General features: G+C 48.6%; 1 protein-coding gene and 1 long non-coding RNA gene across 6 annotated transcripts in view; one reads left to right on the forward strand and one right to left on the reverse strand.

Moving 5' to 3' along the window:
• Positions 1-18,781, reverse strand: part of CHST11 (carbohydrate sulfotransferase 11) — a 259,266-nt gene that overhangs the window by 12,414 nt on the left and 228,071 nt on the right. The window lies entirely within an intron of this gene.
• On the forward strand, positions 4,989-17,213 carry LOC144323879 (uncharacterized). Its single transcript, XR_013389232.1, has 3 exons — positions 4,989-5,297; positions 5,426-5,513; positions 16,517-17,213. It is a non-coding gene; the product is annotated as an uncharacterized LOC144323879 (long non-coding RNA).

Genomic DNA, 18,781 nt, shown 5'->3' on the forward strand with positions numbered 1-18,781 from the left:
ATAAAATAAAAAATAAAAAAACAAGAAGTACAGTCTACTTCTCCAGCCCCTTGACTTCAACTGGCTGTGAGTTGTTGACTAGTGGAATGTGGTGGAAGCAATCATAAGCATGTTTTAGAGCTAAGTATGAAACCCTGCAGTTTCTATACTTTGCTTTCTTGAAAGGCTGCCATACTTTCCTACCACACGACATAAGGTTCTCCCCATCCAAAAGGAGTGCCATGAAGTATGGACTTTGTCTTTCCCTGGTTGTGTTCAGTGCTTTAAAAAGTGCCAGTCACATAGTAGATGCTAAAAAAAAAAAAAAAAAATCTGTTTTGATGGATGAATCAATTAATAATCTCTTTAGGGAAATTTGATATAAAAGCAAATGAAACTTCCCAGTTGTTCACCAGAAGCCAGAACATTCTTTAATAAAGGCGGTACTAGGATCAATAGTGCCCCCCAAATTCATGGCCACCTGGAACCTTAGAATGTGATACTATTTGGAAATAGGTTTTTTGTGGATGCAATTAGGTCATAATGAGTTAGGGTGGGCTCTAACCTAATGATTGGTGTCAATTAGGAGAGGAAACAGAGACTCAGAGACACCCAGAGAGAAGGCCATGTGATGACAGAGGCAAAGGTTGGAGTGATGCATCTATAAGGTACGAGATGCCAAAGACTGTCAGCACCATCCAGAAGCTGGCAAGAGGCCAGAAGGGTCTACCCAGCAGCTCCAGGAAATGAATACAGGAGCCAAGCCTTCAGTCAATAACTTTGAACAAATTGACATAGGGTATAAATGTACAAGAGAAGATAATATTATATGAGAAGATATTTTTACATAGCAAAATAAGGAAAGGGTATTAGAGCACTAGTAAGAGAGGATGAGATCTGAAAACAAGATCTGGGCTTGATCTCCTTTGGGCAAGACCATTAACCTTCTGAGCCTCAGTTCTCTTAGCTGCAAAATGGGGATAGTCAATTGACATTCAGGAATGTCAATTAAATCAAATCAGGTATGGGATTCAGCATTTAGAAAATAAGATCAATCTAGTGCAGAATTTGGACAAAGTATGGTACACTGTAGGCAGTTAATATGTGGCATTTTTTTATGAAAGAAGAAAAAAGAAACCCAAAAGAGAGGGCCAGGAATCCCAAAGATAAATTTCACCAGCCCTATAATTTTGTTGCAGGCAGTTCTAAGTCATGGAAGTCAATATTTTGGATATGAAAAGTTCTGATATGCATTTCCTTTTTTAAAAAGATGTTTTATTTAAGTTCAGTTTAGTTAACATATAGTGTATTATTAGTTTCAGAGGTAGAATTTAGTGACTCATCAGTTCCATAGAACACCCAGGGCTCATTCCATCACGTGCCCTCCTCAATGCCCATCACCTAGTTACCCCATCCTCCCACCCACCTCCTCTCCACCCCTCAGTTTGTTTCCCATTTTCTGACTTCTTAGAAGATGTATTCCACCTTAGGAGGAGCATTCATGCCATTCAAATATCAACAACAAACTGTCCAAAAGGAAATAGAAAGTCTAGGAAGGAGAGAAGACTCAGTTTTGCCTATTCAAATTGCTATACATGGTTTTCAAGGCAATAAATCACTAAATGAGCAGAGAAACCAGGGGATCTCTCCCAGTTTTTTCCCCCTAGCTCCTTCAGCTGGAGACAATTCTCAGGCTCCCTGAGGCTCCAGGGAGATAAGCATGTCAGTTAATATTGCATTCAGAACCACAAAGCCAGAGAAATGGAAACAATACCACGGTGTCATTTTACATCCGGTTGCAGAGACAAAATTAACTCAATGGGGCTTTGAAATGTGGTATTTGAGGTTTCTTTCTCCTTCCATTTCCTCCTCTTCCACGGCAGTTTAGGTGACAAATGGCACACCTGCTGCAGTGAGGTATGCCCGATTCCTCTCAGGAGGGTTTTGGGGCACAGGTCAAGAGACTAATAAGCATATTCTCAAATGTGAGACATGTCCAGTCCCCCATACAAGGAAAGAAATTCACTTGGGCCTCCAGTGTTCAATTTTTTCACAAAATAGTTCAATTTTGTTTTTTACTTTACAATAATTTTAGGGGCACTTGGGTGGTTCAGTCAGTTAAGCATCTGACTGTTGATTTCAGCTCAGGTCATGACCTCAGCAGTGTGAGATCAAGCCTTGCATCAGCATCGGGCTCTATGCTCAGTGGGAAATCCGCTTCTTTCCCTTTCTCTCTCTCTCTCTCTCTCTCTGTCTCTCCCTCTGCCCCTCCTCTTGCTCCAAGGCCCTCCCTCAAATAAATAAATCTTTAAAAATAAAATAACTTTAGACTACTGTTGATTTAACTCATTACAAATACAGTGTTACTGGGGCACGTGGGTGGCTTGGTTGGTTAAGTGTCTGACTTTTGATTTCGGCTCAGGTCATGATCTTAGGTCCTGAGACTGAATCCCCTGTCAGGCTCCACATGCTGGCCATGGAGCCTGTTTAAGATTCTCTCTCTCCCTCTGCCCCTCCCTGTTCATGCTGTCTCTCTCTCTAAAAAAAATTAAACTAATTTTTAAGAAGTCTATAAGATATTAAAAAAAATACAACGTTAACTAAAATGTGCACAAACATAAAACTAGGTATACAATGGAGACCAATAACAAATGTAAACATTCAAATGAACATTAAAGTGAAGGATGATGTTGTTTTGCTGGAACTAAAGCCCTGCTTGAACCTTGAAACTGTGCTTCCTCACTGCCCCCAAGGCAGGCTCTTTGCAATATGGCATTTTTCCTCTGTGTCCTACAGGAGGTCGAAATTTTCCCACTAATTTCTCATTTCTAGTTACTGTAAAACCCAGCACCCTGTAACATCACCTGACCTTCACTTGGTACAAACTCATCATTTACATATTTTCTGTCTTTGCTCATTTCTAATTAGCCCAAGACAATAAAAAGAGATCTGCATGATGCCATCAAGACCATCAACAAACACATGGACCATGATTTCACATGGCAGGACTAGATTATAAGGGGTGGCCCTAAAAATCCAGAAATGCCTTTTTTTTTTAAAGATTTATTTATTTATTTTAGAGAGGGGTAGGGAAATAAAATTATTTATTTTTAGAGAGAGAGGAGGGGGAGGGAAAGGGAAGGGGAATCTGTGGGAGTTTTTTGTTTTTAAGATTTTTATTTATTTATTCATCACACACACACACACACACACACACACACACACACACACACAGAGGCAGAGACACAGGAGGAGGGAGAAGCAGGCTCCATGCAAGGAGCCCGATGTGGGACTCGATCCTGGGTCCCGGGATCATACCCTGAGCCGAAGGCAAATGCTCAACCACTCAGCCACCCAGGCATCCCAATGCTTTAATTTTTTCAAAAGAATATCACCAAAATAAAATTACACAACGAATGCAGTTGTCATGCAGAGCTTCAGATCCCAGGAGTTATACTGTGGACCCCTTGAACCGTGGCTTCAGGAACCTGGATTAAGGAGGGGAGCCCTGCACAGGTCACAGGGAAAAGAGGACTTCTTCACTATCATGGTCAAGATGGGGCAGAAGAGATTTCTGATGGCAGCCCGGTCAGTTCCAGATATCCCCATGCTTGTTATTAGGACCAACAGCATGTGAACAATTGCCATCAGGTACATGGTGACTTCCAACCTTAAAAAATACAAATCTGGTCATGTCCCTTCCACACTTGTCCCCAAGGACAAGACAAGCAGGGCTTACAGGAGCTGTTGTAATGGTCATAACTCTTCAGCAACTAACAGGTTCCTTGAGTATCAGGAACTCCCCAAGGGGCCACAGCTATGGGACATTAAAGCACATACAGGACCCCTCTGAAGATGAAGAGGACTCACTGATGAAGTCCAGAGTGGTCCTTTGTCACTGAAAGAGAATATCTACCAGTTGATCTAATAATTGAGCTGGGAGGAGGTCAATCTCTTTCCTCTGTCAGTCCCTTTCTCTCTTCACTGTTTTTTTTCTTTCTCAAAGGTGTTTGAAGAGAACACAACAAAGGACAACACTGAAAGAGGAAAAAACAAATATGCTAACTATGAGGGCCGTGATTAAGAATCTCATTTAGTTGTGGGGTTCCTAGTAGCAGGGACAAAAGGGGAAATGGAATTTTATCTCTTTGCTTTTGTTCTCAGAGGCATTCCCATGGTTTGGGTGGTGAATGTACAAGATTTTAAAGGGCTCAAATTTCAGTGGAGGAGGGAGATTCTCGGATTCAGTTGGCTCACGCTGGAGTCTCTGGAGGGCAGCTTTCCTCCATTGACAAGAATACTAGGATTACCACTCACCACCACCCCATGTCTAGACTGCTTCAGAATTTACAGGACTCTTTAACACATACCATCCCATTTAAAGAACACACTGGAACATCTCTGGAGCCTAGTAAAAGAAAGTTTGTATTTTGGCAGACCAGTTGTACTTCCAGCCACATGACATCTTTTGGGCTACCACCAGGAATGGAGACTACCCGCGTTTGGCATGCATGAGAATCATCACCCGGAGGGCCTGTTTAAACACCATTTGCTAGGTCTCCCAACCCCAGTTTCTGATTCAGTAGATCAGGGATACAACCTGAGGGGTTGCATTTCTAGCATGTTCTTAGGAATGTTAGTTTGCTAGGGCTGCCGTAACAAAATACCCCAGGCTTCGTAGCTCACAGTTCTGGAGGGGGGGGGGGGGCAGGGTTGGCCTCCTCTGAAGCCTCCCTCTTTGGCTTGCAGATGTCTACCTTCTTGCTGCCTCTTCACGTGGATGTCCTCTGTGCACATTTGCCTCTGGTGTCTCTTCCTCATCTTGTAAGGACACCAGTTCTGTTGGATTAGAACCCACCCTAAATGACCTCATTTTAATTTAATCATCTCTTTAAATAAGGCCCTAGCTTCAAACATGGTCACATTCTTAATTACTTCAACATGTGGATTTGGGATTGGGTGGGGTGTGGTGGGAGGGGCACCCTTCAGTCCATAGCACAGGTGATGCTGATCTGCTGGTCCAGGGACCATACTTTGAGACTACAAGGTTCTGTTAGGAGGAACTCCTCAATTCACAGCTGCTCTGAAACTCAGAACCCAAGTTCATCGTTTGCTGCCAAGAGGCTGCTAGACCCACCTCCGCTCTCAGCCGGGACTCCCTTCATCTCCCTTTGATCCTCCCAAAAGTATAAATTAGGTCAGAGGAGGGCTGATTCTTGGAAGCCGTGAACATGGCTAGAGGCAGGGCTGTGTCCTGCGTTCTCATTTAGATGTCTATTTTTAATTTGGACGTTTAAAGAAAGGCATCTATAATTAGTGTAAGTACCAAATCGAGGGACTGTTTGAAAAAGTCTTTAAAACTTCACTACGTTTCATCTTAAAAGGAAGAAAAAACTGGTTTCCTTTAAATTAAAACATCTTCGGTGGTGTTTGTAATTTCTTTCAGACAGAAGAACCCAACCGGAAGGAGCAGCCGTTCCGTTTTGCTGCCCTGGTGGGAAAGAGGCAGAGAGAAATGGAAATGGGAGAAAAAGGTAAATTTGGAGGCATCATGCAAGTGGGGTTTGGTGCAATCTGTCATTAACAACTGTTAGCTTGGGGCCCCGGGCTCAGTTTCTCTACTTGAAAATCCTAATATAATCCCCCTCCTGGCACCTCCGCTACGCCTGCCATCATCCTGCCTGCTGATTTGAGAATTGGAGGAGAGAGAAACCTGACGATCTGATTCCCTGTGATTCTATCACATTTCTTTCTGGAGGTGAAGGTCCTAAATGCTCACGAAAAGGGCTAGTCTGGGGGGATCACTGAAGGATCCATATCCACAGCAAATGAGAAGCGCACACTTATCCTTGCTACCAGCTGCTGAGTACTTACTATGTACCGCCGGGCGCTGTTAATCCTTACGCTTGAGGTAGGTATCCTCGTTATTTCTACTTTACGGATGAAGGAAACTGAGGCACATGGAGAATAAATAACTTGCTCAAGATCAGGGAGCTAGTAACTGGGGCTGTGCTCTGAGATCCTGCACTGTGTGGCCTCCCAGGGCCTGCATGCCCTCCCCCCCACCCCGCACCCCGCATCCCACCCCGACTCCAGGAGTTACTATCTGGAGGGTGGTAGAGACACTGGAGCTGAGGGTCTCTATCCTGGCAGCTCACTGGGATCATAGAAGGGCTCTAAACACCTCTGAGTCCTGGGGCCCACACCAGAACTCTGATGTAATTGCTATGAGTGCGGCCAGCTCCCAGGGCGTTCTAAAGCTGCCCAGGTGGGGGAACCATTGCCCTGCAGGCTCCAATGCCACAGTTATAAATTAAAGCACATACAGGACCCAAGCAATGCCTGAGCGTGATCCTGGCCAGAATTTATTTTCCTAGCCCTCAGATTTAAGACCAAGGGACTTTCTTATTCATTCAACAGGGTCAGAAGTCAGAGGTCCAGAGGGTCACAGTTCTCGGACATCTATGAATGCATCCTTAGGGAACCACTAGGAATTGTGTAACACTTAAATACTTGTATGTTTAGAAAAGAAAGGAGAAAAATATCAAATCTTCAAGGAAACAATCTGGTCCGAATCTGTCACAAAATCTACAGGGTTTAACAGTGCCAGGAAACTGGATGCTTAGAATCTGCACTTGTCACTGACGAAGCAAGGGCTGTTTGATTACAAGGGCTGAATGTCTGTAGGAGCTTTTCCTATCTTTCCAAAGCAAAAGGAAGAAGGAAGAGGTGCAGGAGACAATGGGTGCCTGAGGGCCCAGTGCAGATCTCCGAAGCAGAACCCCAGCCAAGCTCAGCAGACGTGGCTACAAGGAGTAGAGATTTTAGCCTCCTGAGCTTTGTGGGCAGAAATCAGTAAGCAGAGGTTTCAGGCTAATGGTTAAATTACTTCTTTTGTATGAATCTGTGACCTGGATTAGATTCACAAACTCAGAATGCCCTCCAGAGCCAGCCAGAGGTCCCAAAGCCACTGAAAGTAAGTGATGCCACTTAAATCTTGTTCAGGTTGCCAGGAGGGAATGGGAACCTGGTGTTTCAAGATGTTACAATTTCTCACGAGGAGCCAGAAAACCAGATTCTATGTGAAATCTTGGCATTCTTAAATTTAGCTACAATTTTTAAAAGTTTAATACATGGGCCAAACCATACTTATTTGCGCTGGGTTTGCCCAGGAGCCACCAGCTGGCATCCTCACCCAGGTGTCTGAGGACACTTAGAGCTAGTAAGGAGGCACCCTTCCTAGGGCAGGCTGTTCGAAGCAGCACTCTTGCTGCCCCAGCTGCTCCAGCTCACTTAACGGAACCCAGAAGCAACTGAGGTGGGCAGAAACCCCAGGTGGAACCCGCCAGACTGCAGGAATACCAGGGAGCAATTAGGAAAGTTCTCCATCAGCAGGAGTTATTAAGAGAAACCACTGGAACCTCAGCTCCCTCATCTTTCCTGGTTAGGGGTCATGCACCTCCTTCTGATGCTCTTATCACCATGTACTTATTCTGTGTGGCTCTCCCTTCCAGAAGGCAAGCTCTGGGAGGGCAGCTGGCATGCTTTCACTTTTTTGTTTATTCCTGTATCCCCAAGCATCTGGCATGTACTGGACCCTAAAAGCTTTGTTGAATGAACAAACGAATGAATGAATGAATGAATGAATGAATGAATGACGGGGATAGCAGGAAATTTAAAGGCCACAGAATGGCTGATGTGGCAGCATGGGCTTCCTGCTGCCTAAGCCTCGAGGCAGTGCAGCTCCACCTCGTCTTCCCACAGAGGTTTCTGGCACAGACCATGCAGCTGCAGTGCCGGGTGGAAACAGACTCCCGATAGCTGCAGCAGCCTTTGACGGAGGCAGAGGGAGACTGGCATTTTCCACCCATCTGGTGAGGCCAGGAAGCAGGAGGAGGGAAATCACGCAGGAGGGTGCTGGAGCCAAGGGCTGCCCTGAGAAGGCCTGGCATGGGGTGCGTGCTGCTAGGGCTCTCTTTCAGCCAGGCCAGGTGCGGCTGCAGGGGCTGCATTTCCATTTTAGATCAGCTGTTTGGGCTTCCGGAGGCCTGGGCAGGGTGCGGGAGGGGCACATGAGTTAGGACGGGGCTGCTGCCAAGCTGGACTGGCTTCCCATGAATGGTAGCCAGGAACAGGGACAATGGTGAAGGATGTGGCCCCCACACAGTGCAGGAGGCTGGATTTCCTGGGAAATCAGAAGTCAGAGGGCAAGTGTGATGTGCACCTGCTGAGTGATGCTTTGAGGCCCTCGGAAGTCACTGCTGTTAGGAGGGAGCAGGGAGGAAGTTTCTGTGGCACAGTTTCAAGTGGCTCAAGAAGTGTCTCAGGCCAAGGTGCTGACAGCACCCCTTCACGAGGGGCCTCCCAGAGGGCAATGTTCTTCCAGGGCAGGGGCTTATGAATCCCCAGCTACTCCTCCTGGTCCCTCTCTCCTTGGACCAACTGGCTTCACTGGTTCCCTTCCTATACTCACTGGAATGTTCAACTAGTCATATTTTGCCCAAATCACTTGATCCCTTGAGGTCTCAGTTTTCCCATCTATAAAATGGGGACCATAGTGTCTACTTCTCTGAATTGTTCTAAGGATTCAATAAGCGCCCCCCAAAAAAAGCCCCTGGCCCGGTGCCACACACATAGGAGGCACTTGGTCAACGGTAATTTGCTTTATCAATATAATGTATTACATTACAGAGGGTCACTTCATCCTAAGTGGTTGGCAATATGGCAAGCCTATGGCTCTAACAGCAGTTCTCAATCTGTGGCGTGTATAAGAGTCATGGTGGAGGTTGGGCAAAATGCGGATTCCTGAGAAATTCTGACTCAGAGGGTATGGCTGTCCTGGGTGCCTGCTCTTGACCATGGCCCCATGGTCCTTCAATAAACCCATTCCAAGGGCGGCGGGCCTGTGTTCCATCCTGAGCACTGTTGACTGAGCATTGCTTTTATGCGAGTGGGTTCTACATTTAATGCCCTACACATTTGTGGTCTGTGCAAAACACCTGCAAAACACAGCCTCGAGGATGTAGGACACCGACAGCAGCCAAGGGAGGCACCTTGGATCGGCAGCTGGTCAGCAAACTGCAGGTCTAAAGAGGAAATCTTCTAGCTAGACAGAGGTGCCCCATCACCGCCCATTAACAGGCCACACAGGATGCGTGGCACTGCAGAGTAAGTGAACTGGGTTGAGACACACCCAAAAAGGTTGATTTATATCATAATCAAGTAGCTAGTTTCAACGATACCCAACTTCCTCACTGGTGAAAAGGCATTCAAGGGCCACTTAAATCTGTAATTCCACTCGGTCAGGCCTTCATTTCTGCATGCTGTCCACTTCCTGGAGAGGGGAGGGCTGCCCTTTCACACACTGGGGAGGTTGAGCTAGCTCTGCAGAGGGGTCCCCCGAGCCTTCCTCTCAGCTCTGCCAGGTGATCCCCCAGTCACCCACAGATCTGGGGCTCCTTCACCTACTCTCTCACCACCCCATGCCTCAAGCTCCACCATCCTCATTGCAGTTGCAGTGCCATGAGTGATGTGAGTCCAACTTTCCCTCCTCTGAAGCTGCCAGGACAGCTCCTGGCTAACTCTGCAACCCAAGTGCCAGGCTCTCAGTATCCAACACTCATAGGACTTAGAGATAGTTAGTTTTGTGCCAACACCGTAATGTTTAACAGGAAGATCGTCACAGAGTGCTATGGGGACAGGCAGGTGGAAGTTCACTATCTGTGTAGAGACAAGCCTAAGCACCTGGGCTGTTTCTCACGTGTATGGGAGCCACATATGATAGCATGGATCTCAACTTAGGCCCCCAGGTAGGTAAGATATCTTTAAGTTAATGACATAAGAGGTATGAATGCCCTTCTGTCTGTTGAGCTTTGCAGTAATTTCACACCCCCAGAGTCCTTGGAACACAGAGCTTCAGAGTTGGAAAATATCCTTGTGAACAAATGACACCACGTTCTGATTTTCAGACAGCAGCATGGAAGTCCAGAGAAGGGAACTCATCCACCCCTCCCAGGAGGTGGCAGACCTAAGATGAGAACTCAAGTCTTTTGCTTTTGTCCGAGCTGCTTGCATTGTATGGCGAAAAGAGGCCTCTTCTCATTCTGCCCACCCAGCAGCCCTCAGTGGTGGGACAGGGGTGGATTCAGGGACAGAGCAGGGGCTGGGCCAGCCCAAGGGCCATCTACAAGGTGCTAAAACATCTCTGTCAGGCACAGAAAACATCCTTGCTACCTACCACCACCTTCCATCAACCTAAGAAGAGTTTATTACTCCACGTGGAGTCATGATCAGTGGAAATCCTGAAACCAAACAGGAGCCATGACCTCTTATATCCAATATAGGAAACATGGTAAAGGCTTCCCCCCTGTGCTGGCGTGATTTGGGAAATCATTAAAGAAAAGTGAAAGCAAGAAGTGGGTGAAGTCTTGACCATTAAAACACAAAAGCAGTGACACTGGGCTAGTGGAAGGAAATGAATGGATCAATTTCAGGATAGGATTTTTTAAATAGAAAAATCAGTGCCTCCCTGATTCCACTAAGTGAGTACTGAGCGAATACAGAGAGGATTTGGGGTCTTATCCCCAGTAGAAAGTCTGGGATTCTGTGGAGCCAGCCTGATGGAGGGGTTAGAGGTCAGACTCTAGAGTCAGGCAGACACATCTGGACACAAACCCTGGCAATGCCCCTGTCTAGCCATGTGACTTGGGGGCAGTCATTTCTACCCTTTCCAGCCTCTGTTTCCTTATCTGTAAAGTGGGGGTTGATAGACGCACCTACGCAACAGGCTGTTGTGAAGTCTAAAGGGATAAAGTCTGCAAAGAACTCTCAGTTGGCCCTCAGCTGCTCTAAATGGGTGTTAATATTCAAAGTTAAAAGATCTTTTCCAGGAAAAAAAACCCCCACAGAGGTCTTCTTGGTGTTGTAGCTGTTTCTGTGGAGTGGTAGCATGGTTCAGAACACAGGTTCTACACCCAGACAGCCCACGGTTAAAATCTGACCCCCCCACTCGCTGGTGGTGGAACTTAACATGGGCCTCAGTATTCTCCTCTGTAAAATGGGGCTTACTACAGGCACCGACCTTCTAAGGTTCTTTGTGATGGTGATAGTAGCTTCCTGAATGCAGATTGCCCTGGAGGTGCACAGGTGACTGCCCCTGAGGCTTCCCTTGTCTAGTAACCTAGTAGATGAAAAAAAATAAGGAACTACCCCACACTCACCTTCCCCAACTAGAGCTCTGCCTGGACCTGCGAACAAGGAGGGAGAGTGGTTGCCACTCCTTGTCCTTCACTTTCCCTGTCTCTCTTGGGTCTGAAGGCCCAATAGTGGTGAGCTCAGGGCAGAGCAGGAGAGAAAGTTCAGGCCTGCATGTGCCCACGCTGCTGGCCCAAGCTCTCCTGAGCAATGCTGGAGAGGCCTGAAGCCCTGACCTCGGACAGGCAAGCACATCTGGCTTCCCTAGCCCTCAGATGACCCCGTGGACACCCTGCAGGTCCTGCTTGGCCCATGGGTGGGCTCTGGACTGGTCAGCTCGCCCTCTGCCACTGCCTAGCAGGTCACTTACCTCCTGGCCCTACTGTCCATACCCAGGAGGGACCCCTCAACTTGGCAGCCACTCCATACTTGCCTCAACCCAGCAGCCAGCACCAGTTAGACCACCAGGCCCTGGGGCTGAGGCTCTGGAGGGGGGCCCACCATGAAGCAACATAAGGTTTGTCTTCAGGGAAGACTCTCACATTCCAACAGGGACACAGATGAGGAAAGGAAACAGTCCTCATGCCATGTGGCAGCTGACAAGTGCTACCCCAGGGGTTGGCAGTATGCAGGTGTCAGATGCCCGGATCCAGCCCCTATCACCTGGAAGCCTGGGGCTTGCTTCACCTTCCCAAGCCTCTATTTTCCCAGCTGTAAAATGGGCCCAACAAGGGCCCCTGCCTCAAAGGTGGGAGAAAAGACCAGATGAGGAGTTAGGTCTGTCTTGGCACAAAGATGCTTAGCAACATCTCACAAGGTGGGTGTGAGGATGTGGGAGGATAAACAGTGCACACGGTGCCCTGCCCTTGTTTGAGAACGATTTCCCCAAGAAAGGAGTGATCCTGTGAGGCTAGAAGAGAAGTTCTGAGCTGGGCAGAAGGAAGGTCTTGTGGGTGGGGTGGGGAAAGAGAAAGCATGGTGGTGGGGAACCCAGGGTCACGGAGGCCAGGGAACCTCTGGGTTCTGGAAGCTGGATGCTCGGTCCTGCTCACTGCTGCCCCTGCACAGGCTAGGAGTCAACAGGGACAGGACAGGTCCCCCCCAAAGCTGGTTGAGCTTCTGAAGTCCGCAGGAGACTGCTGCGTGCCCCCACCCCGGCCTTCCAGAAAGGAAGCTGCACAGACATAATTGCACTGCCGGGGTGAGGGGAGCCGCCAGGGAATCTTTTTTTATGCACTAAGTGGCATTCTCGGAGAAAAGCAAGTGGGGTCAGGGTCTGAGGGGGGCTGATCTTCATGAATTAATCTACTCCCTGTGGGGACTGAAGCCTCCAGTGGGGAACCCTTCAGTGCCCGTGAACAAAGGCATTGGTGACAGCCGGGGACCCCCAGGCCCACCGCAGGGCCCTCACAGGACAGCGCCCTGTACTCCCTGCCCCCCCTCCCCCCTTTCTCACGTTCCCTGCTCAGCACGTCCTCCAGGCCGGCCCTGGGTGCAAAAGCACCTGGCCGGGGAATCTCCCTCCTCTCTTTCTGTTTTCTTTAGAAAGACATAAAAACTACAGTCCCTCAAGAGAGGCAGGAGTGGCTGCACTCATGTGTTTTTCTGGACTGCCCTGAGGAAAGGGCTGGGCAAAGGGGCAGGAGGAGGTCTGGAATGAAAGAATGATCCAGAGAACTACCAGTTCACCTGTAGGCTCAGGTGGAAGAAGGAAGAAAACCAGATGCTGCATTTATGGAAGGCAACACTGAGTGGGTACCTGCCCCGTGGCAGGGGAGGCACTGGTTCAGTAAGAGGATCAGACATGGGGCAGGAGGAACACACCAGGAAGACCCAGGCTGGGAGAAGAGGGTCCTGTGCAGCGGTGCACTCCTGCCTCTTTACTGCATACACGGGGGACGTGAAGTCACAGGTCATCAGCCCACAGACATGACTGGAGGAGGCCTGCTGGTCAAAGATGGGAGTCTCAGATGGGACCCCTGGGTGGCTCAGTGGTTTGGCGCCTGCCTTCGGCCCAGGGCATGATCCTGGAGACCCGGGATCGAGTCCCGCATTGGGCTCCCTGCAAGGAGTCTGCTTCTCCCTATGCCTGTCTCTCTGTGTCTCTCATGAATAAATAAATATTCTCCAAAATCTGAGTGTGGTTGGCAGCTACCTACCTGCACATGCTGGAAAATAATTAAATCTCTGGTGCACTCATTTGGGCTTTGGTTTGCTTAGGGATTCAACTTCTGGTTCTGTTTCCTGGGCTGCACTTGTTTTCCAGGGTGGGGTCAGCAGAGTCAGGGTGATGGATATGCCCACCCCCACTCTTCCAAAGCCTGTGCGAGCAGCAATCCAGCCCTCCAAGGAAGGTTCCAGCCAGCCTGTGTTCTTTGGCTTGGAATGCCAGAGGAGACCACTAAGGCACCTAAAAACAGGATGACAAGTGCTGGGCTGCAGAGACTGGCCTCAGGAAGACGGCTGGCAGGCAGAGGGCAGAGGGCCACATTCTGAAGGGCGCCGAAGAGCTGCTGCAAGTGGGTGAAGAAGGGAAGATGCATTGACACTGGGGAGCTGCCGGGATGGGCTAGCTCCTGAGCTGGGACTCTGCTGGCAGCTGCACCCGAGGAGCCAGGAGAGCCCTTCTGGGGAACGAGTGCTCCTTCCCTCTGCTCCAGGGACTCCCGCAGAGACAGAGGGTGGTGAGAAGCCCAGAGGACACCTGTCTCCATTTCTTTCTTTCTTTTTTTTTTTAATTTATGATAGTCACAGAGAGAGAGAGAGAGAGGAAGAGACACAGGCAGAGGGAGAAGCAGGCTCCATGCACCGGGAGCCCGACATGGGATTCGATCCCGGGACTCCAGGATTGCGCCCTGGGCCAAAGGCAGGTGCCAAACTGCTGCGCCACCCAGGGATCCCCCGGTCTCCATTTCTTTACAAAGCAGAGCCTACATACCCTGAGGGAGGCTGTCCCATGGTATATGGACTTTTCAGAACTCTATGCTCCCCCTGCAAGCCCCCTCACCCTACCCCTTCTGCCTCTTTTTTCTTTTTTTTTAAAGATATTTGACAGACAGCAAGTGAGCACAAGCACAAGCAGGGGGAGCAGCAGAGGGAGAGGGAGACGCAGGCTCCCCACTGAGCAGGGAGCTCCATGCGGAGCTCGATCCCAGGACCCCAAGATTATGACCTGAGACAAAGGCAGATGCTCAACCGACTGAGCTACCCAGACGCCTCTGCCCCTCTTATTTCAAGGCCCAACCAAATGTCTCCCCTGAGCCAATCAATGAGGCAGCCATCTGGTGTCCTGGACACATAGCTATAATCCCACTGCATCACAGGGAGCTGTTTCACACCTGTTCAGGCCCCAGACCCCGAGCTCCTTGTGTGTTTCTAGCGCCTTCTCAGTACTTAGCATGGTAGGTGTTCAGTAAATGGCTGTTGGGTGAAGAACTGATCGTTGTTATCAGTAGCTAATAATTACTGCACCTTCGCTATGTGCCAAGCATGGCCACAAGGCTTCCATGTGGATTAGCTCAGTGAACTAATGACCTGATGACAACCCTCTGTGGCAGGCACCATTCTCCTCCCCATTTGATACAAGAGGCCAAGTGGGCAGAGAGGTTAAGTAACTGGTCTCAGGTCACACAGTGAGTGAGCAGCAGAGACAGGATTCTAACCCTGAGCACGCTGGTGACTGTGCTGTGCTGCCCTTCAGTAACCAGTGAAACATCTGTAGGGCAAGCTCAGAGGCTACTGGAAGCAAACAGTGAGTACATGGCCCAGGAGGCAGGCCCCACTGCTGCCTAGGTTTGTGGGGTGCCTTTGCTGTCATCTGACACCAGCCAGCACAACACATTAGGGGACCAGGGGCCAGTTTGCTCAACCGTCTAGTGCTACTAAGACCCCCCAGTCAGGGAACAGAGTGCAAAATCCTGACCCAGGCTGCCCAGGAGGGAGACCAGAGAGGCTGCTTTCCCTTCTGGTCCACACCCCTGCCCCCCAGGGGCTCCCCAGTCAGACACCCCAGGTCTCCCCTCCATTTGGTCATTCTGAGTCTAGCCTGCCCTTTTTAGATTCAGCTCCCTCTGAATTCACCAGCACACGTACCGCCTGACAAGTGAACCACCCACACCACATGGTCCTGCATCTCCACTGCTCCTGCTCCTGCCATGACTGCTGTTTGCTCTAAATGCCTAGATTTCAAACTTTAATTAACCCAGGAATCCACAGGGCAGGTAAAGGGCATGTACCAGCTGGTTAAATGCAGATTCTGGGGCCCAACTCCCAGAGACCCAAGTTCTGAACCATTCACCCAAGTGACTTGCTGGGGAAGAAACAGTTTAAAACCTCAGTGGTTAATTATTGGGTGAAACAACCCTTCACATGGACACAGTGTCTTGCAATTTGCTAGGTCCCCTTACTTCTCAGGGAGCATCACAACAGCTGATAAAATGTTCTGGACAGGAAGCACAGGCACGATTGCGTGGGTGAGCAAGGTGAAGTTCAAAGGGCTGCAGGCTCAAGGTGACAGAGTGTGTCAGACAGGAGGCGAGACCAGACGGCCCACTCTGTGTCATTCCAGCCATGCGTCTGCTTCTCTGTCAGCTGACCTAGGCCCCTTTGTCTCTGTTTCTCTCCTTTCCTCTTTCCTGCCATAATTCTTAAAAAACAATTCTAGAAACTAAAGATATGAACTAGGGATAAACCATAAGAGGAAAAGAAAAACCCCCCAACTCCCATTCACCAGAGATCATTATTCACGTTCTGGTGTATTTTTCCAGCTTTGTTCTTATGTTCTAATTACTGTGGCACTGCTTTGTAGGCCACGTTTTCCCCTTCCAACAATTAACCAGGAACCAGGATAGTACTGGCTTAATTGTCACTTGAAAGGAGGGGAAGATGCTGGCTACCTACCTGTCCCTTTCTGCCCCTTGCCCTCCCGAGGGGCCGCTGCCCCTGCAAGCTCCCCCCAACCCCACCTTCTCCACTGGCAGCTGTAAGAGCAGGTGGCTTTTGGGAGGCCACCCTCCCCAGGCAGGGATGGGAGATTTCCCAGGGGCCAAGGATAGGACTTCAGAGGTCTCCACTGGATCCTCAAACCAAACCAGTGGGACAACAGTACGTGGGAGCTAGTACTTTCCACAGGGACACCGCAAAATGCAGAGGGCACTGTGAGGGACTCTAACTCCATCATCACCTCAGATGGAGGGGTGGCTGGTGTCTCAGGGGCCCGGTCATTTCTACCTCCTGCTCCTTGCTTCTGGAACAGAACTCACTGGTGATACACACTGGCCTGCACTTTTCTTTTTCTTTTCTTTTCTTTTCTTTTCTTTTCTTTTTTCTTTTCTTTTCTTAACAGGAGCGGAGAATTGAAGACTGTTTATTCCAGATGCTTCTGAATCGGCAAGAAACGGTGTGCGCGGCTGTGTACGCCAACAGTAGGGATGTCTGACTTCCTCTTTTCTTTTATTCCAAAATCCAGCATAGATCCCCAAGGCTTTGAGTTACTCATAGTCACAGCTTTGGGGAAATTTTAAGGCCAGTCCTGAAGAGACTTGCAAATTAGTTCCTGCAAGACTTCTGAATAGCAACTGATTACAATCTCTAATTATTTCTAAAGGAACTACTTACTCAATTAGAGCGATGGCCCATGAATGGGACATGAACATTCTTTTGATGGAGAGCAGTGAGAAATCATAGCCATTATTATTTCTATTATTATTATTGTTTTCTAAAATCATGTGATGTCTAGAGGCTATCCACTTGTTCAACACTGGATTTTACCCCAACACATTCCAGAAGGAATGTGCTCTGTGCCTGGATCCACCCCCATCCTTCTTTTACTTGCCAACTCCTGTAATGCAGCCTCTGTAATATAATGCTTCCCCAGGGGACCTTCCTGAGCCCTGTACTCCTCACTCAGAGCGATGGTTCTTTGACATTTGCTTATCCTCTCCACCAGTCCATACGCTGTATGTGTATTGTGTTCACTGCTACACCCTCAGCCTCTAGAATATTGCCTGGCACACAGGAGATGCTCAATAAACACCTATTGAATAAAGGGATTGGAGAATGTAATGTTTCTTCCTTGGGTTGAGTGTGGATTTCTGTCTAAAGTTGGTTATAAAAGTACATGGTTGACTGATGGATGGAGTGACTGATTCATTCAACAAACATTTAGGCATCTGGAGCATATTGGCTGGCAGTCTGGTTGGTCCAATGTCATCATCTCCAGTCCAATAACATCCAAGATACCACTCCAGAGTTTGTGGTGAACCTGCTCTTCTGAACCCTGCACTCCCAGGGCTACCCACCTCCATTGGCCATTCTGATGGTTCCACAGCCCTGCAATGTTGGGCTTTGAGGAGTGAATTTCTGTTTGGGTTGGTATAACTTCACTGGCTTTGATGTCAGCTCTTGGCTAGGTTAACACCTCTACTGCTCCTCAAAAGGCTGAATGGGATGAGCTAGGAACAAGGTTAGGACCTTAAAAGATCCTGAACATAAGATCCTGAGGGGTATAACACAAAATTTGAACAACTGAGGTCTTAGGAACCCTCAATGATTGGAGGGTGGGGGGGTAGGCACCATTTCTTCTAGAAGGTTCTTTTTTTTTTTTTTTTTTTTTAAGATTTTTATTTATTCATGAGAGACAGAGAGAGGCAGAGACACAGCAGGGGGATAAGCAGGCTCCTTGTGGGAGCCCAATGTGGGACTTGATCCTGGACCCAGACTCACGCCCTGAGCTGAAGGCAGACACTCAACCGCTGAGCCACCCATGTGTCCCTAGAAGGTTCTAAACAATGTAATTTGTCATTGCCATGTCTATGTCATCACTTGGTGGTGGGGGGCAGTGTGGCCAAATAAATGCCTATCTGTTTCCTTCTAAATCTCTAGAGACCTAACTGTTCATAATTACACGGTCATCTAAGGTAACTTGGTACATCAGACAAAAACTGTTCTTTTTAATGGTTGTAAGCATCTGACATGTCCTAGATCTGCTCCTAATAACTTCCCTATTCCACCCACTAAAATGTATCTGCCCCACATCCCACTCTTTCGGGGCCCTGAGTTCGGCAAGACAGATATCTGAAGACTGTTGAGGTATGCCAACAGTATGCCTTGCTAGTGGTAGGCACTTTGCCAGGCAGCTCATTCTACTCATCCACAGCTAGGCCCAGTTCAAACACACATGCCCCGAATGTTCTTGAGAAATTACATTCTAATGTTCCAGCAGGTTTACAGATGCCTGTAATGCCCCCCAATCCCAGCTTACTCCACAGATACACACGGGTTGCTCTTCCTAGGAGCTGCCATTCTGGAGCAGGGCTGCTAAGCTCCTTCCTTTTGCGGGGCAGCATGGAGTGTGCCAGCTGGGAAGGCTCCACCCCCAGGGGCCTGTCGTCTATCATGGGGATCTCCCGTCTGCTTTGCAGAAAGGACTCTTTCTCAGTTTGGTGTAGTAGGTACTTATCTCAGGCCTCTGGTTGATGCCACTGCCTTTTAATTATAAGCCCCTTAAGCTTTCATTTTAGCCCAGCTGCCCTGCTTTTCTCTTAGAACACACTGAGGGGCAGTGGCCATGTCTACCTCGAGTGGGGACTCTGCAACCAGGGGACATACA

Source organism: Canis aureus, chromosome 11, assembly GCF_053574225.1.
Source record: "Canis aureus isolate CA01 chromosome 11, VMU_Caureus_v.1.0, whole genome shotgun sequence".
NCBI lineage: Eukaryota > Metazoa > Chordata > Mammalia > Carnivora > Canidae > Canis > Canis aureus.